This window comes from Pinus tabuliformis, chromosome 2_2 (assembly GCF_031772625.1).
Source record: "Pinus tabuliformis cultivar Carrire ecotype Pingquan chromosome 2_2, CPIR1, whole genome shotgun sequence".
NCBI lineage: Eukaryota > Viridiplantae > Streptophyta > Pinopsida > Pinales > Pinaceae > Pinus > Pinus tabuliformis.
This window is the reverse complement of record NC_142300.1, coordinates 411,624,069-411,651,353: the sequence shown is the minus strand read 5'-3', so window position 1 is coordinate 411,651,353 and position 27,285 is coordinate 411,624,069. Positions and strand designations below refer to the sequence as shown.

The 27,285-nt window shown below is 42.5% G+C and overlaps 1 pseudogene; it reads left to right on the top strand.

Annotated features, from left to right (window-relative positions):
- The window catches only part of LOC149193020 (C2 and GRAM domain-containing protein At1g03370-like), a 130,974-nt pseudogene extending 104,146 nt beyond the window's left edge, over window positions 1-26,828 (top strand).
- The last annotated feature ends 457 nt before the right edge of the window (window positions 26,829-27,285 follow it).

Sequence of the window (27,285 nt, the reverse complement as noted above, 5' to 3'; positions counted from 1 at the left end):
CCATCAAAATGAAGAGATACAACCTACAACAGATCCGTTGTAATTCCCTCTTTGATCTCACACAATATGCTCTCTCTTTCTCACTCAGAATATAGATCTACATGGATGCAATACAATTTCCTCATATATAGCGAGGGGTTACCTTCTAGGGAAAAATACCCTAAATTAAACATAACTTCTACCGTCAGATCTCTGCTTAATGAACGAGCCACATTGACTACGAAATTACAACATTTTACAAGGAAATTTTACATCTATTTTTAGCTTTGGGGTAGTGCCCCTAGTCCACCGCCGAGGGGGCTCCAAATAATCATCGTCGCCCCCCCTGGACCCCCCTAGCAGTACACATTTTATGGGTGGTGTTGCTACCACATTAGGAACTAGGGTCCAATGCGGTGCTACCTTTGAATACAAAATATAATCAGGCTCCACACCCAACAATCTCCCACTTAGAGATTTATTATAGCAACTCCACCGCTGCTTCATTTGCTGGACAAGGACACTACTTTGGACCTGGTTGTTTCTCATCTTCTTCATCATACTTGAATACCAACTGAAACTGAGTAGAATCTCAGTTTCTCCCTGGTTACAACTTTTGTTAACATATCTGTAGGATTTTAGCTAGTGTGTATCCTTTCCAGCTTCAACTGTCCATCTTCCAACGCTAACCGTATGAAATGGTACTTGATTAGACTTGGAACGAAATGCAGATTTCTTTGCAAGATGTATGGCACTCTGGCTATCACTGTATAACGTGCCCAACTACTGCTTCTTATCCAATTCATCTAGAAACCTTTGTAACCAAATCATTTCTTTACTAGCCTCTAAAGCAACAACATACTCTACTTTTGATGTTGAGAGAGAAACAACACTTTGCATTTTCGAAACCCAACTAAAAATTGTTCCACCTACAATAAACACATACCCTATTGTGCTCCTCCTGTTATCTATATCACCCGCCATATCTAAATCAACATATCCCTATAGAGCAATGTTTGAACCACCAAAGCATAATTTTTTATTTGTGGAACCTCTCAAATACCTGAGAATCCACTTCACTACCATCCAATGTTTTCCTGGATTATTCATGTACCTACTTACAACTCCCACTGCATGTACAATATCAGGCCTTGTGCAGACCATGTTGGGCATGGAATCCCCCCTGAGGCATGTTTTGGGGCTCAAAGCCCATGTTGTGACCAGATAATGTTATAAAGCCCTATGAATTGTGGGCACGGAAGTATGTTAGAGTCATAGGATTGTCCGCCCTAGTTTGTAATGTAATGTCGGCCTACCCATGGTCCACAGACCATGGGATTGTATAAATAGAGCGATGCTCTAAGTGTAAAGAGATAACATGTCTAAGGGATTGAGTAGTAAGTGTCTAAGTCTGTCTTTGAGTCGTAGTGTAGGAGAAGGCTCTGCAGCTGAGTGTACAGAGGCCTAATTTTCCACAGCTAAGTGTACAGACCCCTACAACTGAGTGAGCAGGGCAGAGTCGAGTCTGTAACTGAAGAAGAGAATAATAAAGAGAAGTTTTATGCAAATTCTGTGTATTTGTTCTTGAGTTATTACATGTTTGATATCAATTGCAAATATATTGTTTATTTACTGTACACACTTGTATGAATGATTTATATTGATAAGTATACTTCACACATGCAAGGAAGCTAAGTCAATCAACTAACGGTGGAATACTAGTAAGGACTTGAGTAATAATAGTGTTCACCCCCGAGTAGGGCTGTGCAAAGGCAACATCTCAGGCTGCGATGTATAGGTAAGTGTGCATAACAATGTGCACACAGGGTTAAATCGTGAACCACTTGAACCCATCAGACATCTCCAGGGTGCCGGAAACCTAGTTCTAGCACCCTCACTTACTACTTTGGGTGAGACCTCAGTGTGCGCTCCATGGACTGTTTCCAAAAGGGCTAGTAGTATTGGGATTTGTTTGGCTAAATCACCTCTGAACCTGGGTCATGCCCCAACAAGCCAAAAAATGGTTACATTGTCGAGACACGGATCTGGATAAGAGATGTCTGATGTCGTGTCACTGGAATCTGACAAAGAAAGAAATTGAAGGGTGGTTGTACAGAAAGATTCACGAGTTCGGGGCACAAGAAAATAGGAATCCATGAGTATCGAAGTAACAATGGTTAGAGTGCTACTTATATATACGGAAACCCACAAAATTTTCTTTGCATCCTTCCCCTTTGAGTTGTTTGAGTGGATCGCGAAGCTAGCAGACAATTAGGGAAGGTGTAGGCTCGACAAACTGATTGTGTGGACTCCAGAGTTGGTGCGCATACTAGAAGCCTCTGAAGATAAGGTCATGCACGCTATGGACCATTCGCTTGATCAAATTATAGGATGGTTTATCATCGAGTTCGGGGTAGATACTTCAGTCAGCTACATCGAGGTGGAACGATGCTTCCTCAAAGGACTGCGAGGTAATTACGTTAAATATTTGAACACTTGGATTAAAATGTTGTTGTGTGAAAAGCAGGTTATGAGAATAAATTGATGTTTGGGACCACGCAAAGTGGGAGGATCTATAGAAACAAAGGTAGCGCAGAGATAGAGAATATCCCCTTGATTTCACCTCGACGAGAAAGTGAGGAAGAGCTCACGAAAGTTTCACCAAGAAGTGTGATCAGTTTGATAAGGCAGTGAGTTCTACATATACCACTTCCACCTACACCACCACCAGTTTCACCATCTTCACCCCCATCTCTGCCCACACCACCTTCGCCACCACTACAGTTCAAAATGGCGAGTGAAATAAAGTTGCTAGTGTTCAAAGGAGTAGGGAACAAAGATCCAAACCAATTTTGGTTAGTGGTATGGAAGCGCAAGTAATCACATATGACAACATTAAGAAGGAAACACAGGTAAGCGTGTTGTAGGATCACACACTGACATGGTACATTAAGCATTCCAACAATAATCAAAACACAGGGATCATGGATATCCAAGCAGCGTTGAATAGGGAATTTAGCAGGTGAAAATTGAAGACACAGTCGATTATCGAGTTTAAGGAAATCATGATGCTTCCAGGCAAGACCCCCTAAGAAATGGATTAGAGACTAAAGGGCACGATTCGTGAAGCTAACATGACCTTGACGGATGGGAAACATTGCACATGGTTTGTAGCATCACTAATGCTGCATCTAAGGACGACACTATCGCAGCAGAAGTTATCCACCCAGGCTGAAGCTTTGGAGATTGCAATGAGACCACACGAGACCCCAATATAGATCCTGGCCTGGGAGTACAACAAATCCACGAGCAATTGAAAAACTTGTGTCTTGAGATGCAAAGTTTGAAACAAGACAGGACAACTGACCCAGAGGCACATGAGGAGATATGGTGCATAAAATGCAAAGTCCAGGGACATGACAAGAACCATTGTCCAATCTTCATGAACTACTTGGCGGGAGGAGGGCCAATGCCATTGAGACCATAGGCACAAGCAAGAATGAGCATGGTTCTACATTATGGTGCGTGATTTGTCCAATAGGAGGGAAGCACACTACAGATAACTTACATATATTACAGAAATATACACAGATGTCCCAGTAGTTATTATGTAATTTCTGCAGGTTAATAGGCCATGATGAGCGTACTTGTAGAAGTTATGAACTGATGATGGATCGAACTACTACCTACAGAGTTCAGATCGAAATGTGAGCCCTCGATCAAATCCAGGGATGTCGATCTCAGGGGCACAGATGAGGTCGAGGTGGAATGGGACCAGGAAGGGGTCACGACAGCTGATTTGTTACAATTGCAGAGGGCTAGGGCATTATGCCCACGATTGTACAAATCCGACGAGAGAATCATGTTTATATTGTACCTAGTTTGATCATGAGATGGAGGACTTCCCTACACTAATAGTGAGGTTGCGCGATAAAGGAATACTCCAACCTCCCCTAACTCAAAACCTACAAATGATGAGGTCTGAGCCATGCGAAGAGGACCTAAATGTAAACATCGTGCTCCGAAGAGGTATCATGACAGGAGGTGACAAGGGCAAGCAACCCGAAGAGAGTTCTTGGGTTCACAAGGCTCCTACAAAGGAACCAGAGTTCGATCTGGAGTGTGCAAAGAAGACATTCATGGAAGCTAAGAAGAGCTTCACGGAGGCCTCCACTTTAGGTACTAAAGACAAACTAGAACTGGAGATGGACCCATCAATGCTTACTAGCTTTCTGGAGACATGCATGAAGCTACCGCGCAACAGCAAGGTTGTGAAGGGACTGCAAGAACTCATCACTAGGTGCACTGGGTCAGGAGAACTGCACGTAGTCCGGAATCTTGGGAAGCACACCACGCAAACAGGAACGGAGATGAGATTGACTATGCAAATTAGGGAAAATGAAATGGATAAAGTGATTTTGGATCTAGGATCGGACGCGAACGTTCTACTAAAACAAACATGGGAGCGCATGGGTAGGCCCGCACTGCAATGTTCTCCTATTCAATTGAGAATGGCAAACCAGCAAAAGATCCTACCGATGGGGAGATTGCAGGGAATAATGGTCGATATCGAAGGTGCGAGTGCACTTGCGGATTTTGAATTAATAGAGATTATCGATGACAACAATCCCTATCCCGCACTACTGGGAATAGATCGGGCCACTAATATGAACAGGGTGATAAATATGAAGAAGCGCAAAATCATTTTTGAGAAAAAGTCACTGCATGTAGTGGTACCTTTAGACCCTCCAGAAGCATCGTGCTACATAGAGCCAGTGCGTGATAACGAGAGCGATGACAATATAGACTATATCTACAAGATAACTGCTCAGGAATAGGATTGGGTGAATCTAATAGCGGATGGCAGGATTTCGTGGGAGCACAAAAGCTCCTGCACCTCAGATTTAGATGAGGAAATAGAACGATGGCAAAACTGGTTACACGAGGTAACCACGCTCAATTTCAACATGATGGTAATATCACTACACTGCGTGACAACAGAGGTAATGGATCTGCCTATGTATGATGGGTTGACTGAGGTGGATGATTTCCTGAAAAAGTTTGAAAGAGAAGTACTTGAACAACAACGTTTCAGTGCTCTGAAATGGGCACTGTTCGTTACATCCACAAGGTGGTGGGGTACGCGACAACAACATTTTAACGAATGAAGCAAATGCAGAAGCGTGATGCTTATACAATTTGGAACGCCTCAGCTACAGATGGAAGTAGGGCATGATGGACGAAACAGCCTGTGCGCCCACCTCTCCAGATGGGTACAGGCGTATGGTACGCAGCTTGCACAAATGCACACCATCCTCATGATAGTAAACAAGAACAAGTAGGATTGGGTAAGACGAGGGCACGAATGACGAATTATGCTAAGACTAAGCGCGCCAAAGATTATCCATAGGTAAGCATCTGACAAGGTGTGCGAAGTGCTAAACACGGTCCACCATGTGAGATGCACTAGCTCGGACCTGCGCGTACCAGTGGTTCTATGGGCTTATAGGACCATGTGCAAAATCCTGACTGCTCGAGCACTTCCGAAGCTGAAGTATGAATCAGGGGCAGTAATTCCTAGGGAGCATGCAAAGCTTAGTCCATGCATAGCAACACCCTTAGATACAACGGTCCGCGAAGCTCGAAACGAAGGAATCACATAGACGTAAGAAACATAACACATTAGACTTGAGGAAGAAATCTGATGGGGAAACTTTAGACTCTACGAGCTTGTAAAATAAATGGTATGATTAAGGAAGAAAAGCGTTATGATGAACGCAGAGGTCAAAAACCTAGAAGATGAAATATAGGAAGCATTTCTCATTGAAAAACCTAGGATGGTAAGGCAAGGTGCATGCGATCATATTGACAAGTTTGAGCACTTTCACCATGGATTGGTTAGTCTGCTACCTTGGCTTGGACCGCATATCGCCAAATGTAGTGGCCAGGGTAGTGCGTTGCAAGTAGTAAAGTGCGTGAGGCCGACCACAACAATGGAAGGTGGGGATTCTCTGTGAACCGTCATGGAGGATGGGATGGAGCCCCACATGGGTGGTGCGACCACCTGAATAGCTACGGGAAGGATAGTCTTAGCACTCCAGGAAATTGAAAGGGAGCGTGGGACTATAAACTATTCTACCCAGGAGCTGCGCAATATTGGGAATGCATGCAGAAGCAAAGCGTCACAGGGTCCATGTCCATGCATGAAGAGTTGCGCTGCCACAAGGATTGGCCAGAAAGTAACCATTGAGGTCACTATTCACGATGGGATGTGCGACTTGAGGCCAAATGGAGTAGGTAGAGGGAATTTAAGACGTGATTTATGGGCAAGATTTGGGAAACTCTGCTACCAAGAAAGAATTAAAGGACCAAAATTGGGGGGAATGGTCGAATTCAAATTCAAAAGGCGCTATAAAACACAAATGGCTACCCAGAAAACAACACTTGGTCAATTGAGAATTGAGCGATTGGGTAGACCACTAAGCATTGAGAGTCGATAAATAATTGAGCCCCTAAGTTCGCGAATAACAGAATACAGCCTATATAGGATGACAACAACTAAGGATTGGTTGGGAATTGAAGAGGTAACCGTCGGCGAGGCCGCGCGACCCCAATGGTGGAGGATGTTCCAGAAGGTGCCAGGGTTGTGGCAGAAATCCTGAAATCACTGCGAATGCCGAGGCCCAAGAAAGATAAACAAGCAATGGACCTTGTACGTGTGTCCCCAAGGAACCCACTAGGTAGCAATCTATCAATGGCAAAAAAAGGGAAAGATGTCACGATCGATGCAAATGAGGAAGAAGAAGATTTGGAGGCCCTGACCATTGTAGAGGAAGAAGAAGAAGGCATGGAAGAAGATATTCTACCTACACGCTCTACAACAAAACTTCCCGCATATGTCCCTCCGTGAAAAGGGAAGACCTAAGCGCCAAAGGACCTAGACAAAACCAAGAGCTCACTACAGACCCCGCTCCTCTCGGATGGCATAGTGTTTGAAGGCATGCACCTGGGCCACGTGCCAACCATTAAGTTTGAAGATTGGGACCTCACTAACCGTGAAAAGTTCCCTCACCTAGAGACCAAGAACCTCATGAAGCAGAACACTGAGGGGGTGGTGACAATGTTAGAGCCGCAGAAGTGGCTGCGCAGTGTGGAAAAGGCTGGGTTGTTGCACTTACTATGGGTACCGCATTTCCACCATGCACCCATAACCATTTTCATCATCAGGCCGCTGCTTTGCCTAGTGCATGATGGGTATCTATGGCTAGAAGAGCCTATCCCCATCACGGTAGACCTAATCCACTGCATTTCTCAACTCCCTGGGAAAGGAAAGGACCCCGCAACCATAGCCGAAGGAAATGGCAGTGATTTGGCCCTTGCAAAAGCCATGAAGACAAAATAGAAGCTAGAGAAGAAGAAGAGGGGCTACGTCATCTCCAACATCAAGGAAAAAGGGGTACGCGTAGCAACCCAAATCCTGGTTGGTAAAGTTATGAGGAATTGTTGCACTGATGAGGTATTGGTGTTGGTGGTCACACTAGCCGAGCAGTGTGCGAAAGGGGTCCAGTTCAACTGGTCTAAATTCCTTTGCGAAGAATTTTTGAAGAACTGTAGTGAAGCCCAGGAGAAAGGTAAAACCTTACACTATGCGTGGTTATTGTTATCCATAATGCTTGTAGCAGGGGAATCGCCAGAGAACAGTTAATTCCCCAACATTGATAGAGAATTACCGAAGGCCACAAAGTATGCTTCACTCTGGGCCACAAAGGACGTGAAACGATACGCAACACAAAAATATTCTAGGTGATCATGGAGATGAGCATCTGGATGTGGATCAATCAGAAGCTACGCTTGTTGCCCATGGTGTACAATAATCTGCAGAGTTTTGCAGACTTTAAAGTTGATATGCACAACATTTTTATCAGGGTGTTTAAGGATCCGGCGAAGCATTGGAAGAAGCTACCTTTTGTAGCCACTGATGATGCTATTTTTACTATCTTGAAGACATGGCCTTCGGAATGGCGCACCCTAGATCTAACAGAACTTGAGAATGTGGCAACACAAAATAAGAAGGACGATGCCAAGCTATGTGTCACACAATTGGTAGAGAAAAGGTGGAAGGAAATAGCAGTATCTAAGGAAAGGGCAACATGGGAAGGGACACAAAAAGCCTCCAAGTAGAAAAAGGCTGCAGAAGCAGCAACAACATCACAGGCGGAAAAAGAAGCAACAACGAAGGTAGATGAGGACCAAGCAACGTCCTCACAAGGGCAGGAGGCAGAGGAAGCAGAAACAACAGAATGGAGTGCGGACCCAGGGACCACATCCATGCAGCTGAAGCGCCCACACATGATAGAGAGAGCAGGACCGAGGAAGAAGGTCAAGGCCTCGAAGTTGCCCATTGGGGTCCTTCAGGGTGCAGCTACAAGAGTTACAGGTGTGGCCCCCTCATGTGGCTACCCTTTCGACCCACCTCACAGTAGGATCCTCAGCAATAGAGTATATGCTCTACGCACGGATGGAAAACACAATAGTGTTACTGAAAGGGGCCCTAGAAGCAGCAACTGAGACCGACAGATTTGCGGTTAACATGATCAAAGGCCTTGGCCTTAATTTGGTTGCCCTTCTACAAGAGACACTGTATCTACTACAGGATGGGATAACGGCTGAACTGCGTGCTAGGGAGAGCCGCACGATCCAAGTTCTCAGCGAACAAAAGATAAACATGGAACAACTCAGTCTGCAACGTGATGAATTGGTGTTGCATAACCAACAATTGGTGCAGGTGGTAGACGACACTTGTTGATGCATCCCGGAGTTGTCCATCCTAGCAGATCTACCAGTAGAGGTGAAGATCCACAGGTTTACAACTAGAATTTGCAAGGCTAAAGAAGAAATGACAAAGGTTTAGTTGGAGTTGAATCTTCAGATCGCCGAGCTGCGGTTAATGGCACAGCCTTCCACTCCTCTGAAGGCATGAGAATAGCGTGATAGCACTATCGCAACGAGATTGGAAGAAATTGGAGGTGTAGTGCAAGACTGTACCACTTTGTTGGAGCAAGAACTTGAGGTCCACACAACTCTGCAAGAGGACCCCAACATCCAGTGCTTGGAGACAGAGTGCGAGAACTTCAACAACAATATGACAGTGTCATAGGAACTACGTAGATAGTAGTCCTCACTTAGTGGCTTGCAAGGATGCAGCAAGCAGAGGCATTGAAGGAGCAGGTGGACACAACGTGACATAAGGAGGTAGTTATCAAAGTGCACGTCTAGCCATGGATTGACGAGGCTTTCACTATCATAGAAAAAATCGAAGGAAAGCTCATGCACATACAAGGGATGCACATGTTAATGTGGAGAAGCTCCTTAGACTTGGAGGTCTCAAAATAAAGGATGCAACAGATTCAGCAAGCAGTGGCGTAATGCGTTGCCGACATCAGTACAGTTCGAGGATAGTTGGAGGAACTCCATGCCAAGATCACCGCGCTGATAGAGTGACTCGAGGGCAAGTCACGATATTTGTGTTGGGGGCTTTTTGGGCATGGAATCCCCCCAACACATGTTTTGGGGTTCAAAGCCCATGTTTTGATTGAATAATGTTGTAAAGCCCCGCAAATTGCAGGCGCGGAAGTATGTTAGAGTCATAGGGTTATCTGCCCTAGGTTGTAATGTAATATCGACCTACCCATGGTCTACAGACCATGGGATTGTATAAATAGAGTGAGGCTCTAAGTGTAAAGAGGTAACAAGTCTAAGGGATTGAGTCGTAAGTGTCTAAGTGTGTCGTTAGGTCATAGAGTAGCAGAAGGCTCTATAGCTGAGTGCACAGAGGCCTAGTTATCCGTAGTTGAGTGCGTAGACCCCTGTAGCTGAGTGCACAGGGTAGAGTCAAGTTTGTAATCGAATAAGAGAATAATAAAAAGAAGTTTTATCCAAATTTTGTGTATCTATTCTTGAGTTATTACATGTTTCATATCAATTGCAAATATACTATTTATTTACTATGCGCACTTGTATGAATGATTTATATTGCTAAGTATACTTTACACATGCAAGTAAGCTAATTTAATCAACTAATGGTGGAATAGTAGTAAGGACTTGGGTAATAACAGTGTTCGGCCCCCGAGTAGGGCTACACGAATGTAACATCTCAGGCTGCGAGGTATGGGTAAGTGCGCATAGCGACATGCACATAGGGTCAAACCACAAACCACTTGAACCCATTAGACATCTCCATGGTGTGGAAACATGGTTCTAGAACCCTCCCACACTACTTCACTTGAAACCTCATTCTGTGCTTCACGGACTATTGCCGAAAAGGCTAGTAGTACCAAGATTTGTTTGGCTAAATCACCTCTAAACCTGGGTCAGGCCCCAACAAGCCAACAAACCATTCCATACATTAAACTTCAAACTGCTAATGCATATGGAACTTTAGACATATAATCCATTTCTTCTTGAGTCTTGGGACACACCTCCTTACTTAGTTTGAAATGGCTATCCAAAGGTATACTAGCTAGTTTTGCATTCTGCATATTCAATCTTTTCAACACCTTTTCTATGTACTCACTCTGAGACAATGTTAATTTTTTATTCTTCCTATCTCTAGTTATTCTCATACCAGGGATTTGTTTTGCATCACCCAAATCCTTCATTGAAAATGAGTTTTCCAATTTTCTTTTGAGCACATTTATTTCCTACATGTTAGAAACTGCAACAAGCATGTCATCTACACACAATAACAATATAATATAGCTGCCATAATTTTTCCTTTTGAGATAAACATAATGATCAGAGTGACATATATTATAACCTTGTTCAGACATAAACCTATCAAATTTTAGATACCACTGCCTTGGAGCCTATTTTAAGCCATGCAAGCTCTTCTTCAACCTACACACTAGTTTCTCCTTCCCTTTTACCTCATATCCTTGTGGATGATGCATATATATCTCTTCCTCCAAATCCCCATGGAGAAAGGTTTTCTTTACATCTAATTTCTCAAGATGCAAATATTCAGTTACTACTAGACTTAAAATAGTTCTGATTGAAGTCATTTTAACAGCAGGAGAAAACATTTCATCAAAGTCTATGCCCTTTTTCTATGCAAACCCCTTCACCACAAGTCTAGCTTTATACCTTTTTCTACCTCCATCTTCTTCCTTCAACCTGTAAACTAATTTATTCTGCAATGTTGTTTTACCTGCAAGAAACCTGACTAAGTCCTGAGTCTGGTTATGTGCTAAGGAGTCCATCTCTTCTTTCATGGCTTTCTCTCACTTTGTCCTAGTTTATACTTGCACTGCTTCTTCATAACATTCTGGTTTCACCAAAATCAGTCAACAATACATAATATAATGAAGGAGACTATCGTTTAGGGGGTCTACTTATCCTGGTAGATCTTCTAATACCACTTTCAAGTGTTTGAGGTGCTTCTTGTTGTTGTTTTTGTTCTGTCCATTGGTCATTATGATTTCTAGGCACCTTCACTTTTTCTGTGATATCATCAAGCACTATGTATTCTATGTTTTCTTTTTCCTATTTATTTTCCTGCATCTAATCCTTATACAATACCTTTTCATTGAATATGACATCTATGCTCCTAATGATTTTTTTTTTCATAATCATAAAAGAAACAACCAAAATCATTAACACCATATCCAATAAAAGTACATTTCTTTTATTTTGCCTCAAGCTTTATTCTATTTTCTTTATTAATGTGGAGAAAGGCTTCACAGTCAAATGTGTTTAAAAATGAGTAGTTTACCTTTCTACTTGTCCATACCTCCTCTAGAATACCACCATCCAAGGAACTTGAAGACCCTCTATTTATTAGATAAATAATAGTATCTACAACATCTACCCAAAATTGTAAAGGCAATCCTGCATGCAATCTCATGCACCTTGCACACTCCATGATTGTCCTGTTCATCCTTTCTAACACACCATTTTCTTGTGTTGTTCCTGGAACTGTCTCCTCTTTGTGAATTCCATTCTCTAAATAATACCTATCAAACTCTTCACTGCAATATTCACCTCCATGTTCTGATCTAACACACTTCAACCTTTTTCCTGTCTCATGTTTCACCAAAGCTTTCCATTTCCTGAAAGTATCAAATACATCATATTTATTTCGAATACAATAAATCTAGGTTTTTCTTGTTGCATCATCAATAAAAGTAACAAAATATCAAGAGCCACCGAGAGATGATACCTGAGCAGGTCCCCATACATCTGTATGCACCAGATCTAATTTTTCACTCTTCTTTTCTTTCCCAACTCTGAGGAATCTAACTCTCTTCTTTTTTCCATAAACACAATTCTCACAGAATTTTAAATCAAGATGCTTCAAACTTGGCAATGAATTCCTTGAGTGAATAATCTACATCCCCTTCTCACTCATGTGCCTGAGCCTATGATTCCACAATGTCATATCTTCTCCTATAGAGGATAAAGCATTAACAAAATTAGATATACCATTGCATAAATATAATGTACCAACCTTTTCTGCTTTTGCTATTACCATGGCTCCTTTAGTGACCTTCCAAGTTTTATTTGTAAAAGTAGTTACACAACCTTCACCTCCCAACTGCCCTATTGAAATCAGATTTTTCTTCAGATATGGAACATTCCTTACCTCCTTCAATATTCATTGATTTCCATTTTGCCGTTTTATGAAAATTGTGTCCATTCCAATGATTTTACAGGGTTTATCATCACCTAATCGAACCTATTTGAAAATATTTCCTATTAGGTGTGGCATGGAATGAGGCCCCTGAATCTACCACCCAGGCATTAATAATATTTTCTAATGAGAGAATCAAATCATCTTGCAGCACATCACCTGTCACATTCGCTTCATGATTGTTTTCTTGTTGTGTGTCTCCTTCTTTTCCCTTTCGAGACTTGTAGTCTTTCTTCAGGTGTTCTTTCTTCGTGCATTTCCAGCACGCTATCCTCGATTTGGAATTGGATCTACCTTTCCTTGACTTACTATGATATCATGGGCTCTTTCCTCTTTCCATTTTTCTTCCCCTAGTCTCTATTGTCAAAGCATTACTCGATGTCTCATCAGAGCTTTTCTGTCACATTTTCTTGCTAAGGATTGCACCTACAAAATCATCAAACTTTAAAGTACAAGATGGAGAGAGAGAGTTACTAATTTCCGTAACTAAACCATTCCAACTTTTTGGCAATGATCATAGAAATAACAAAGGCCTGACTTCATCATCAAAAGTTACCCCTACAAAACTTAACTGACTGGTAATTGTATTAAATTCATTTAAATGATCAGGTAGATATCCACCTTCTGACATCTTCATATTAAATAAATGCTTCATAAGAATTACCTTATTTGAGGTAGAGGGTTTTTCATATAATTTTTCCAATGCTGACATTAAACCCTATGTTTCCATTTCCTTCGAAATATTAAAGGCTACCGATGCCACTGGTCATAGCCATATTGTTCCAAGTTCCTTTCTATCAAGAATATCCCATTCTGTGTCTGTTATACTCGTCAACTTCTTTGTCTTTGCACTTAATGGTAAGTGTTGGCTTGAGGGGGCCTGACCCAAGTTCAGCTATAATTAGCCAAATAAATCCTTACACTACTGGACCTTTTGGCATCAGCCCATGGAGCGCAAACCGAAATCTCACCCGATGCAGTATAGAGGGATGTTGGAACCAAGTTTCCACAACCTGAGATGGTTTTGATGTCGTTTCATTCCCTCTACCCCTTCCTTCACGTAGGTTGCTTCGTTCTAGGGCCTACGAGATGAGCCCTCTATTCCAGCCTTCAGTACCCCCGCAAAAGGGTACGATCGGCCTTTGAGCAGCCTTAGCCTACTGCTCAGGTACTTTTGAGCTGCTATGGAAGCGTGCCCTACAAATTCCCTAATTAATCTAAGTGATTTTCTTATCTTATCAGACAATTATAGTTAACACAATTTAAACAGATATTCGTATATGCATTCAATTATTCAATGTAATTGTGGTCATTCGCACATCATATAAGAAAAATAAGGGAAATTGATACATAAAGTATCAAATGCACCAACAGAACAAAGACAAAGAAATTTCAAAATATCTCTCTTTATTAATATCTTCCAAATGTTTACAGACTCTATCCACCCTACACACATAGTTGTAGGGGTCCGCGCACTTAGCTGTAGAGCCTTTACCTATGTTACAACCCAAGACTTAGACTTCTTACTTTAGAACTATGACTCTCTTACATTATTCATCATTCCATGTCTCCAAAACTACTTAGAGCTTAGCTCTAGATCTCTTACAGCTGACTTTACTTTTCAAAACTAAGGGCGGACTAGCGCTTATAACACCTAACACCTTCGCACACCGTGACTACAAAATGTGGATACTTTACCATTTTATTCCAAAATTTAACTCAAACATGGGCTTTTAGCCCCAAAACTACCCTTGGGGTATCTCACTCCCAACAGACCCCCAACACAAACATCATGACACACACTCGAGTCACTCCGTAGGTGTGAAGATCTTTGCGCGAAGCCCATCCAACTCAACCCATATGACTGCTACCTCTGTCGTGCACTAAGCTATCGCCTGCTTCGCATCTTCCACTGTCTTCTCATTCATTGCTCCTGCGCTATCAGGCTAAAGACTTTTTTGTGTCACTTGGAAAGTCACAAGCTTTCCTTCAATATTTCCTATGACTTAGAAAGCTTCCTCCAGCCAGGGCTTTAGTTGCGCCTTCAGCACTGCTTCCTTGTGCAGTGGTGCATCCACCTGTTCCTTCAGTTGCTTGGCCTTCTGTAGCTTAGCTAGCCTCTGTGTTAGTGCGTCGATAGCATTGTGCCCTTAAATTCATCATAGTGCTATTGTAGCTTGTGTGCTTCCATCTCTAGCCTCTATATATTTGGGTCCTCCTGTAAGCTTGTCAGGACCTCAAATGATTGCTCAAACAACTACGTGTAGTTTGCTATTGCACTTTCCACCATCACAACTGCCTATGTGACATCAGTTGCCCATTTTTCCTTTAGTTCTGATGGTGTTGAAGGCTGGTCCCTCAACTACAGCTCTGTAATCTAGAGGTTTAACTCCAGCTAAACCCACGCCATCTCAGTCCGAGTGTTGCGCACCCGTGTGGCCAATTTGCGCATGCGGACCTCGAATGGATCCTCCTCCAGAATGGCCAACTCTACAACCATTCTACATGCCTCCTCAGTGACTTGCATGATCTTCTTGCTCTGGTTGGTCGCCTTAGTCTCAGCCGCAATGGAAGCATTTCTTTGTAGGGTCATTTGTTCATTGTTGATCCACTATTCGTTGATCACCTGAAGGGCATGGTGCTCTCACACCCTCATTTCTGCAATTACTCCATCCTACAAGAGGTGGAGTGATTCACATGGAAGTGCTACCAGGTTTAGCCCAACTCCCTTCAAGGCACTAACAGTGGGCCTGTCAGCCTCATTTTTCATGGTCAGTGCTCCATCCGGTAGCACTATTGCACTAGAAGTCTTCGTGCACAGCATATCGGCAGCCTCTGAAGTGTCGATGGCCGAGTTGGTAGACACTGTACCAGCCTATGACGCATGGGTCTGCAACTCCTACAACCTAGTCTAGATAGCCCCTAGTATGATCTATTGTTATTGTTCAAATTGCTGCAGGGCCTCCGCGGTGACATCTCTAACTGTGTCATTGATATCATGTAAGTCACCCTCCATCAATGTGATAGGGTCCAACAAGGTCTTGGTTTCCTTGGATTTCTTTCTAGACCCTCCCTTTTCCAGCTCTCTCGAGCACTTAATGTGGGCAGATGTCTCCTGAGGGTCCTCACCATGTTGTTCTATGTCTTCCTCTTTGGTCCCAAGTGAAGGCGACCACGCACCTTTGTCAGAGCCATGCTCTATGCCACTTGTATGTTTTCCTACCTCCTTTCCTACTTGCTTTGCCTGGGCCTTCTCAGCGGCCTCATTTTTCCTCTTTTTGACCAGCTACGCCATCTTCAGATTGACCTCCCCCTTCTTCTTCTATGCAACAAACTTGCTTCCACCCACCACCAAGTCGATGGTAGTGTGCCACTCCACTAGCCATTGATCAAGCACTGCATCGATGGCATCATCTGTGGCCAGATACGGCAAGTCATACCACTTTTGCACAGGTTCCTTCCATGCACTAATTGATATTCAATGGAAATCAGCTTTAAACTTGGCATAGCCCTGCAGGTTGGCATACACTATGGGTAACAATTTCGGCTTACGATTGATGGCCATCTTGATATTCATTTCCATCAAGATCTAGAAGATCTTGTTGTCCTGAACTCGCTATGCATCCTTGGTCGCCCACAGCTAAGTGTACTTCACTGCTTCAGGAAGGTCTAGCATGACCGAAGGGAATTGGCTCTCCTCTAGTAGCTTCCATGCTTCCAGCACAATCGACAGCAAGAGCCACACGTAGTGGAATGTCTTTCTTTTCTCTTATGCTTCATGATAGTTTGCCAGGAACTCTCCATGAAGGTAGTTCAACCAATTAAACTGGACTCCTTTTGCGCACTATTATGAGAGCACGATGACAGGTGCTGACACCTCATCAGCGCGGTACTTCCACATCACCTTCCCTGCAAGGATCTACATTGCTACCTTCACAGCGGGGTCTCACATGCTGGAGATAGCATACCCACGCAGCTTCTTCACTAGCTTGAATTTATCCTTCATTTAATCTGTGAGAGCATGCTCTTTGCCCTTGTTCTCGAAGATCATCGCTAGATTCTCACCTGTATATAGCACGCACGTTATTCGGTGAATTAACATATATATGATGGATATTGGCTCCTCCATCCATAGAAACCCATCATGCACCAAGCACAACAACTGCTTGATGACCAAAACTGTCACTGGGGTGCGATTATAGTGTGGCACCTAGAGCAGGGTGAGAAATCTTGCCTTCTCTACTCCCCTAAGCCACTTCCATGGCTCCAATGCAGTCATCCCCGTATTCATGTCTATGATGTGGTGCATCAAGTGCTTGGTTTCCAGGTGTGGGAACTTCTCATCGTTTGCCAAGTCCCAGTGTTCAAGCTTTAGTATCGGCACTCTGGCCAAGCACAGACCGTCGAAAGCAATTTTGTCCAGTAGCATAAAGATTTGTAGGGAAGTCTTATTCTCATCAATTTCCTTTGGGACATTGGACTTAGGCTTGCACAGAGGGACATACTCCGGCAACTGTGTAATAGGGTCTGCACCCTGGGCTTCAACCTCCTCTACTTCCATTCCCACATCCTCATCATCCAGTGGGATGTCTTTGATATCTTCCTCCTCGGCTTCTAGGTCTATAGCCTTGTCTTTCTCTTATGTAGTGGGCTTTGGTGGGTTTCACCTTGGTGAGGCATGCACCAGTATGATAGGTTGCTTGCCCTTCTTGTCCTTCACGGTTTCCTTGGTTGGGGTTGGCTTCAGCCTTGGTGTTCTCGAGGATTTAGGGACCTCCTCCCATACTTCAGCTACTTCTGGAGTAGCTACGTTGGGAGCAGCTACTTCTTCCTATTTTTTCATTTCTTGTGTTGGCTCTTCTACTACTTGCTCTGTATGTATAACTTCTGGGGGTGCTGACGTAACACTCTCCATCAGTGCTCGCAATGTCTTAGGCAAGTTCACAAATGCAAGAGTCTATTTGAGATCCTCGAAGAACTCTGGGTCCATAGGTTTCTGAGAGCTCAACAACTGAATAATCAAAATGCCAAGTGTTTCTTTCTAGACAACCACTTGTAGCTTATAGGGCATTTTGAATTCAAATCCGACCGTTCCCCCCAAAATCAGTTCATTAAAGCCAGATTGGCAGAAGATTTTCAAGGATCTAAGCCATAAATTTCATCTTAAATGCTAGTCGCCCACTCCATTTGGCTTTATTTCTTTCGTATTTTCATGAACAGTGACCGTAATAGTCACTTTCCGACCAACCTGAGCAATTTATCCCTAGGTAGCGCAACTCCCTCTACGCTGTCGTGGACCTAGTGACAATCCCTTGCTTCGCACCATCTTCCAATCGTGCAACTCCCCAACTCGGGCAGTGTAGTTTATAGTCCCATGCCTCCTTTCAGTTGCTAGAGCGCTAAGACTATTCTACCTTCATTTAGTAACATGGTTGGTCTGCTAGTGTATGGCTCCAAGCGGCTTCCATTCACTTTTCCGCGGAAGGGTTCTCCAATCAACTTGACCAGTTGTACCACTCCTCCGTCAGTAATATCCTTAATAACATAGGGCTCTAACCAGTGCATCCTGAACTTCCCTGGAAATTTATCAAACTTACTATCATATAACAAAACTAGTTCATTTACCTTAAATGAGTGCAACTTAATGTGTCAACCATGCCATGCCTATTCACGCTGCTTTTGGACCTACTGGTGAAATCCAACCAAAAATCTCTCTTCTTGGAGCTCATCCATCTATGCAAGCCTCTCCTCGAGGGCTGCGTGAACCGTCATACCTATGAGTGCTGCTATGTGCAGACTAGGCACAATGTATTCCATAGGCATTACTGCTTCAATGCCATAAGCAAGCTTAAAAGGGTTTTGTCCAGTCAACTTCTTGCATATCGTTCGATAAGCCCACAATACTATAGGTAGGCATCGGTCCCAATCACTTCATTGAGCATTGAAAACCTTGGTTAACACATTTTTGAGCACTATGTTGAACGCTTCCACCGTCCCATTAGCCTATAGGTGATAAGGCATGCTCTTCTGGTGGTATACCTGAAATTCCTCTGTCAGCGTACTGATCATCTCATTCAAGAAGCGCATACCATGATCACTCATCAAGATCTTTGGACAGCCATATTGCATTAGTACATGCTCAAATAGGAACTTCGTGGAAGTCACACCCATGCAATCCTTCACCGGCTGCGCCTCTTCCCAACGAGCCAAATACTCCATCGCGGTGATAATGTACCTTCCTCCCATATTTCCTTGGGGCTGAATGTGTCCCACAAAATATATCGCCCACTTCTCGAAGGGTTGCAACGTCATTTGTGGATTCAAAGGCATCTCATCCCTCTACAATGGTCTGCCAGTCCTTTAACACACATCACACGCCTTGCAGTATTATTTTGAGTCATGATGGAGGGTTGGCCACCACAACCCTGCACGCAGAATCTTCTGCACGGTCACTCTCCCTACATAATTTCCTCCCGCATAACCCCCATGAGTGGCCATGAGGATGCTACTTCTTTCGAGCTCACGTACATACTATCACAATATCACATTAGTCCCCATCTTGTACAGATGCCCAACAATGACAAAGAAATCTACTGCGCGAACCACTAATTCCCTTTTCTGTTGGACAGTGTATCCTTCCAGTGCAGCACCTGCCATTAGGAAATGTACTATATCCTCAAAATTACCATCCACGAGGTGCACTGCAAATAGTTGTGCGTCAGGCAATCCTTCTTCCAAGCTAGTGGGTTCCTTTCCTATTTCGATATGTGACAGATGGTCTGGGCTGGCATTCAGTCATCTAAGCTTCACGACAACTTCAAAATCATACTCTTGGAACAATAAGAGCCACCTATAGATTCTCCCCCCCAACACAGGATTTTTGACCAAGTACTTCAATGCGGAGTGATTGTTATACATCTTAAAATGGCCTCCCAGCAAGTAGTTCCTATACTTCTAGAGCACATGCACCATGGCTAGCCCCTTGCACTCGCTAGTGGAATAGTTCTTCTCCACTTTGGATAATCTTCCACTTGCAAACGTGATAGGATGGTCCAAGCCTTCTCCACTAGCTTGTGTTAGTATTGCTCCTAGCGCTATACATGACACATTGACATGTACATGAAACTCTTTCTTCCAATCCGGGAAGACTAGAATTGGCACGGTGACCATCTTTTCTTTCAGTATATCTAAGATCTTCTTACAGTCATCATTCCAACAGAATGTGACATCCCTCTTGAAATTTTTTTCCATAGGCACATTTATCTAGGCATAGCCTTTAATAAGGTTTTTGTAGTATCTCGTATGTCCCAAGGCAACATGCAGCTATTTCACAACTCCTCGGCGCTTCCAATTTTAGTATCACTGCGATCTTTGTAGGGCATACCATCAGTGCCTGTCTGCAAACCACATGCCCGAACAAGTTCCCAAAAGGAACACAAAATAGAGACTTCTTGAGATTGAGTGTGATCTAGTATCTTCGACAGGTATCTAGCATTAGGCACAAGCTTGCTACATGGCATTTAACCAGCCCAAACATAGTCTAATCATCAAAATTATACCTCCAAGAACTTCTGAATAAATTCCTTGAATGCAGCAACAACTACGTGTGAGAAGATCGCAGGCGCATTTTTTAATCCAAATGGCATTACAGTGTACTAAAAACGACCCCACTTGGTCGTGAAGGTTATCTTACTCCTATCCTCTAGTGCGATTTTGATCTGGTGGTACCTAGAGAGCCCATCAGTGAAGGAATATGCTTCATGGCCACCTACATTTTCGAACACTTCATCGGTGAACGGAGTCGAGAAAGGGTAATGTACACAGGCATCATTCAACTTTCTAAGATCCATGCATATCCTTATTTCATCCTTCTACTTATTTTCCTGTACCACCATTGGTCTTACCTAGTCAGATTCTTCCACAAGCTCAATGATGCCTACTGCAAGTGTCTTGTCCAGCTCTAAGCAGACCTTTTCCTTATATTTTGGATTGAGATGGTAAGGCCTTTGCTTAACCGGCTTCGCATCGGGATTCAACATAATCTTCATCATTCCTAGGTCCCCGATTATCTCTTTTAGATCTGTAAACTTGGTAGGGAATAAATCCTAGTATTCACGGAGAAATTCAGTGACCTTCTCCATCGTCGTGTCATCCCAGTAGTCTCCAATATTCACGAATTTGGGTTCTGCCTCCATACCAATGTTTACTTGTTTTGTTTTCAGTGGCGTGGTTATATCAGGGTTCTCAATCTACGGTCCTTGAACCTCACAGTGAACTTCTGTTTCTGGAATGTTAATCTTCAGCAGATCCTCATTCTCTTCTTTAGTAGTTACATGATAAAATTCTAGCTCACGAATTAACTGAGTATCCCATTCAGGATGAATTAGGTCTAAAGGATCCTATGGTATCCTAAAGATTGCTACTTTCACTTCTTGTAGCGCTTCATCAATACTGTCAAACCCTTCCTCAAAACTGAATGTCATCATGAATCCCTTGCGAAGGATATCCCATTCGCCTATCCCATGGTGGAGCTCAATTTCTACATACTAGTTCATCAGGACAATATCTAGGGTGTGACAGAACAAATGCACCGATTCAGGTTGAGGCTTTTCTCCATAAGCCTCAGTCCTTTTTCCAAATGAGGTCACGGATCATCTTTCCCATCATACTTGTCTATCATTCACATATTTAGCTTCCCAAAGCGAGTTCTCATCATTCTCTTGCATTCGCCCCAGTCATCAAATCTTCCCTTATGTGTACCCCACCATCTTGCGGGCATAGTGCGATGGACCTAGTCCAATGCCTGGAAGCACTGCTTTTCTAGTACCTCCCTTTCAAATGCATCCAAAAAGATATCTACCTCATTCAGACCATCACAAGTAGAAATATTTCTTACCTCCAAGGACACACAACGCAGCAATCGGGTCATCATGTTGCAGTTCAATGTATTCACTTCATGTAACCAGTTCTGCCAGCGCTCTAACTCTTCATTGGAGTCTGATGTGCTAGAACTCTCATGATCGCATGTAATTTGTCCATTCATGGTGGGATTCACCCAATATTGATCTCGCGCCATTATCTTATACATACAATTCAAATCGTCATCGCTCTCATAATCGTGGAATGGTTCCATATAGCACAATCCCTCAGCAGGATCTACAGGTACTATTATGCACAGTGATTTCTTCTCAAAGATCAGCTTCTAATTCTTCAAATTGATTACCCCATTCATATCGGTGGGCCAGTCAATTCCTAAGAGCACAAGATAGGGATTACTGTCATCCACTATCTTTATTACTTCAAAATCAGCTAGCGTGTTTTCTCCCTCAATATCCACGGTCACCCCCTACAACCACCCCATGGGGATGATCTTTTGTTGATTGACCATTCTTAGTTGAATCTGAGACCATTGCAAAGTGGGTATCCCCATTCATTCCAAAATCTGCTTCGGCAGGACGTTCGTGTCTGACCCTAGGTCCAAAATAACCTAATCCATCTCATACTCTCCTATCTGCACTGTTAGTCTCATCTCCCATCCTATCCTTGTTTTATGCTTTCCAATCTTTCGTACTACATGTGGTTCACCCGATGCAGTTCCAATGCATCTATTGATAAGCTCTTGTAACCCTTTCACATCCTTACTATCGCGTAGTAACTTCATATAGGTCTCCAGGAAAGTTGTGAGCATAGAGGGGTCCATCTCCTGCTCGGCCATATCCTTGCATCCTGAGGTGGAGGCCTCAGTGAAGCTCTTCTTAGCTCCCATGATGGTTTCACATGCGTGCTCCAAATCAAACTCAGCCTCCTTTGCAAGATATTTGCGAATCCATGTACTATCTTCTAGTTGTTTCCCCTTGTAATCTCCTATTGTGATTCCACTTCTGAGCACTATATTTACATTTGGATCCTCTTCGCGTGGCACAGACCTCATCATCTGCAGGTTCTGAGTCGACGGAGGTGGTAGTGCCCCTTTGTCACGTATCCTAGCTATCAGCGTAGGATAGTCTTTCGTTTCATGATCAAACAATGTGTAATACTTGCACGACGAATGCATTGGATTAGTGAAATCATGGGCATAGTGTCCTTGTCCTCCGCAATTGTAGAAAATAAACTATCCTTGACCTCTTCTAGGTCTTCCTCTGCCTCAGCCTCTTCCATGCCCCTGAAATCCTATCCACACCATCCCTGCACTCTGGTCAGGGGGTCGTGTTTCGGTCTGAACCCTATAGGTGGGAGTTCTATCCATCATCAATTCATATCTCCTTCAAGTATGCTCATCATGCCTTATCGACCTACAAAAGCTGCAGAACAGTTGTTGCGGTGTCTATACAAACCTCTGTAGCAAGTGAAAGTTATCCATGGCATGTTTTCCAGCTACCTGATAGATAGCACACCATAATGCAGGCCCCACTCTAGGTCCTGCTTGAGCTTCTAGCCTTAAAGGCATCAGTCTGCCTCCTGCAATATAGTTCGCAATGGTCCTTTTCATGCCCCTGACTCTTACATTTCAAGCACCATACCTCCTCGTGCACCTCTGGTTGAACAGTCTTGTCCTGCTTTAGACTGTGCATCTCAAGGCATAGATTCTTCAACTGTGCATGGATCTGCTAAACTCGTAGATTTGGATCTTGCATTGGAGTTTCATGTAGTCTCATGGCAATATCCAAGGCCTCCGCCTAAGTGGTTATCTTCTGCTATGATAGTGCAGCACTTAAGTGTGGTAGGAGCGAAGCAACAATCCACTCACGATGTTGTCCATCTGTTAGGTTCATGTTGGCTTCACATATTGTATATTTCAACCTCTAATCTAGTTCCCAAGGCATCTCGCCTATTTGCATCGTGATTTCTTTGAATAGCACAATTGACTGTGCCTCATATTTAGGCATCCTGAATTCTCTATTCAATGATATCTTGATGTTTGCCACTCCAGCATTCAGGATATTGTTAGAGTACTTAATATACTAAGTTAGTGCGCAATCTTGTAGAGCACTAGCAAGTGTCACCTTCTTTGTATGATCATCTTTAACACCTTGAGCTTCCCATACAGCCCTTACAATGAACCAGAATTTGTCTCGGTCCTCATTTTCCAAGCCTTTGAACAAAGGCAGCTTCACTTTATTTGCCATAATGACCTGTGGTGGAGGTGGAGGTGGTACAGGTGAAGTTGGAGTCAATGGTGGTGAATTTGGAGGTGGTGTGGGTGGAGGTGGTATTCGTGGGAATCATTGTCTTATTAACTGAATAGCACTTCGCGAAGAAGCCTTCACTATTTCTTCCTTGTCACCTCATGGAGGTGAAACTAATGGATTGTACTTCAGACCCTTTTTTCCTTTGTTCGTGTAAGTTTTTTCAATTCTTGTAGTCCCGAACATCAAGGTAGCTGCATAACCCATTTTTTGCACAATAGAATTTTAATCCAGGCATTCAAAGATTTTACGTACTTACCTCGCAATCCTTTGAGAAAGTGTCGCAAAGCCTCACTGTAGCTGACTGAGGTGTCAACTACGAATCCTGTCACAAATCCTCTTGTGACGCTATTGAGCCAATGATCGATAGCGTGGATGACATTATCTTCTGATACTTCCAATTTTTGTATTAGCTCCGGGCTCCACACAATAGGACTGTCAAGTTTCCACCTTCCTTAGCTATCTGCTAGCTTCGTGATCCACTCGTATAGCTCAATAGGGAAGGAGAAGAAAAAGATCTCGTGGATCTCTGTATACAGGTATCTGCCTCCGATCCCCCACTACAGGGGGGGCTCCAAATAATCGTCATCATCCCCCCTGGACACCCCTGGCGGCACACATTTTATAGGTGGAGTTGCCGCCACGTTACGAACTGGGGTCCAATGTGGTGATACCTTTGAATGCAGAAGATAATTAGGCTCCACACTCAACATGATCATAGTCAGTCAAGGCCATTTTCTATCTTTGAGGATCCAAAATAGTAATCCTACCTTCTAAGGCATCAAATACCTGGTAACTATGCTTAGTATGTATTATTTGGGCCAATCCAAAAGTCCTTTCTTTCAAATGTTTAAAAGAAATAAGAAGTCATCGGGCTTTGAGTAAAGCATTCTTAAGCTTGTTAGGACCATACCCAAAGTCCTGAAGTATTTTCCAAGGAACAAGGCTCAAGATGATAGAGCCTGTATCATGAGTTTGCAGTTTTTGATAGGTGGATCCCTAGAGAATATTAAAACTTCTTTAAGATGATAGTTGGGTAGTGTGTGACCGCTCTCAATAAAACACAACTAGATTTTTTTGATCTAATTGTCTATTTGGACACAAGAATATGGCACCCTCTACCTCCTTGCATGTATGATGATGTTAAAGAGTATTAGAATTTGTATGACACTAGAAATTATGAAAATAAGAAACTCAAAAACCTAAATGCACCAGTCAGTGGTATCACCTTGCAATGAAGCCGCATTATTATTGGTGATGATAGTCACTATGTTATTGTTGTGATGGAATTGGAAGTTAGGGGTGCAAAGGTTTTGCCAATATTCTTAGGTGGATTAGATTTTTCCACCCCTGTGGAGAATTTATTGTATGATTCAATAACAAGGAAATCTCTTGTAGATGTTTTGGTTTCCTAGATAGGATCATCTTCGCTCTATACAAGCTTTGTCCAATCTTGATGTTCCCTACATTGTGGCCTTGCCACTAGTGTTCCAGACTACAAAGGAATGGCTTATAAACAATTTGGGATTGCATCCAATTCAGGTTGCATGGAAGATTTCTCTTCCTGAGCTTGATGGTGTTTTGGAGTCGATTGTTTTCTCAGGTTGCAATGCAAGAATGGGTAGGTTTCATTGTTTTTCTCAACATTATTTCTGCAAGTTCATCAATTAGATAATTTTTTAACAATATAATCTATCTAAAATTGTTGAACTTGTTGTGAAACTCAAATTATCATTACATCAATGTCAGAATACCAAAATAGGGGTCATGGTACCATACACATATGTAGGATCAAAGTTTCTCTTGAGCCATTGCAGGGTTCTTTTGAAGTGGCCATAAAAATTTGTTTCTAACTTCTTTATATTGATGTGTAGGCAAGTCCCATGCACTTCATAAGTGTTTTGAACAATTTTGTACAAGGGATATCAAGTGGGCTCAGCTAAATAAAATAACAAAGGTGATCATGTCAAAATTTCATTTCAATTTGTTTTGCATGTTACAACCTAATTGAGATAATTGAAGTTAGGTATAACAACAGTTTTCTTTGATGCAATATATTATTACTTGCATGTTTGTAGGAGAACAAGAAAATAGTTGTATATGTATTTAACTTCCCACCTAATAAATCCAATGTTGGCACTGCAACCTACCTCAATGTATTCTCTTCAATTTTCAGTGTATTACATGAACTAAAGATAGATGGATATAATGTAGAAGGTTTGCTAGATACTTTTGAAGCACTGATTGAAGACACAATTCATGGCAAAGAAGTTAATTTCAACAACCCAAATCTTAATATTTCTTACAAAATTAATGCGAGAGAGTGCTAACAACTCACACCTTATGCTAAGGCTTTGGAAGAAAATAGGGGCAAACCTCTAGGGAACCTTAATTACTATGGGGAGAACCTACTTGTATATGGAAAAAAAATTGGCAATATTTTCATTGGAGTGCAACCAACTTTCATATATGAAGGCGATCCAATGAGCCTTATTTTTGCAAAATCAGCAAGTCCACACCATGGATTTGCTGCTTATTACTCATTTTTGGAGAAAATATTTAAGGTTGATCATGTATTTAATTTTGAAACTCATGGATCCCTGGAATTTATGTCTAGCAAGAAAATGCGTATGAGTGATGTATGTTACCCAGACAATTTTGTTACCTATATGGATCTAAAGGGAGTTCTTTGCCATTTTTTCTTGTGCACTATATTCAGAATATTAAAGGAATTCGGTGGTGGAGTATTTTCACTTGCAGCTACAGTCATGAGTGATCTTATTAACAAAGATCCAACTTTCTATTTTGTTCTAGATGTTGTTGGTCTTCCTAATGTCTTTTTGGACGCCATCATGGTTGGTGTCCTCCCTTCTGCAAATGCAGTAGCTTGTATACCACAATGTTTGGATGATTTGTGTCTTAATAAACTTGGTATTCAAGCTATGAGGGTTGATCCTGGGTCTTCCTTAGATTAGGCCTCACAGTTACCGATTCACCACATTGTTAAAAAAAAATGATTGTGTTTCTCTAAGATGTTTTGTGAATTTTTTTACATCAAATACCTACTTACTGGATTTGGAAAGTGACACTCTTGGGTCCTTATCATCTGCCTTGGATGAGCTTATGTGAAATTATGCTTCTTTGAGGGATCTTGGGTTGGATGTATTGATAGAAATTTTAAATTCTATTGCAAAACTTGGATCTAGTGATGAAGTGTCTTCCCCGCTGCAAGAATATGCCATCTATTTTGCTCTTGTCATGGAAATGAATTTAGAAAATAAAAGAGTTAGTTCAGTGGATGTAGATGAATCATCGAGGGAAAAATCTGAGTTGGGTGGTTGATACTTTTGCTGAAAATTTGTCTTCAAACATTGAATCCTTTTTCGAGATTGTATAAGAAATAATGCACGTCTCTTAGAGAATAATTTGCAT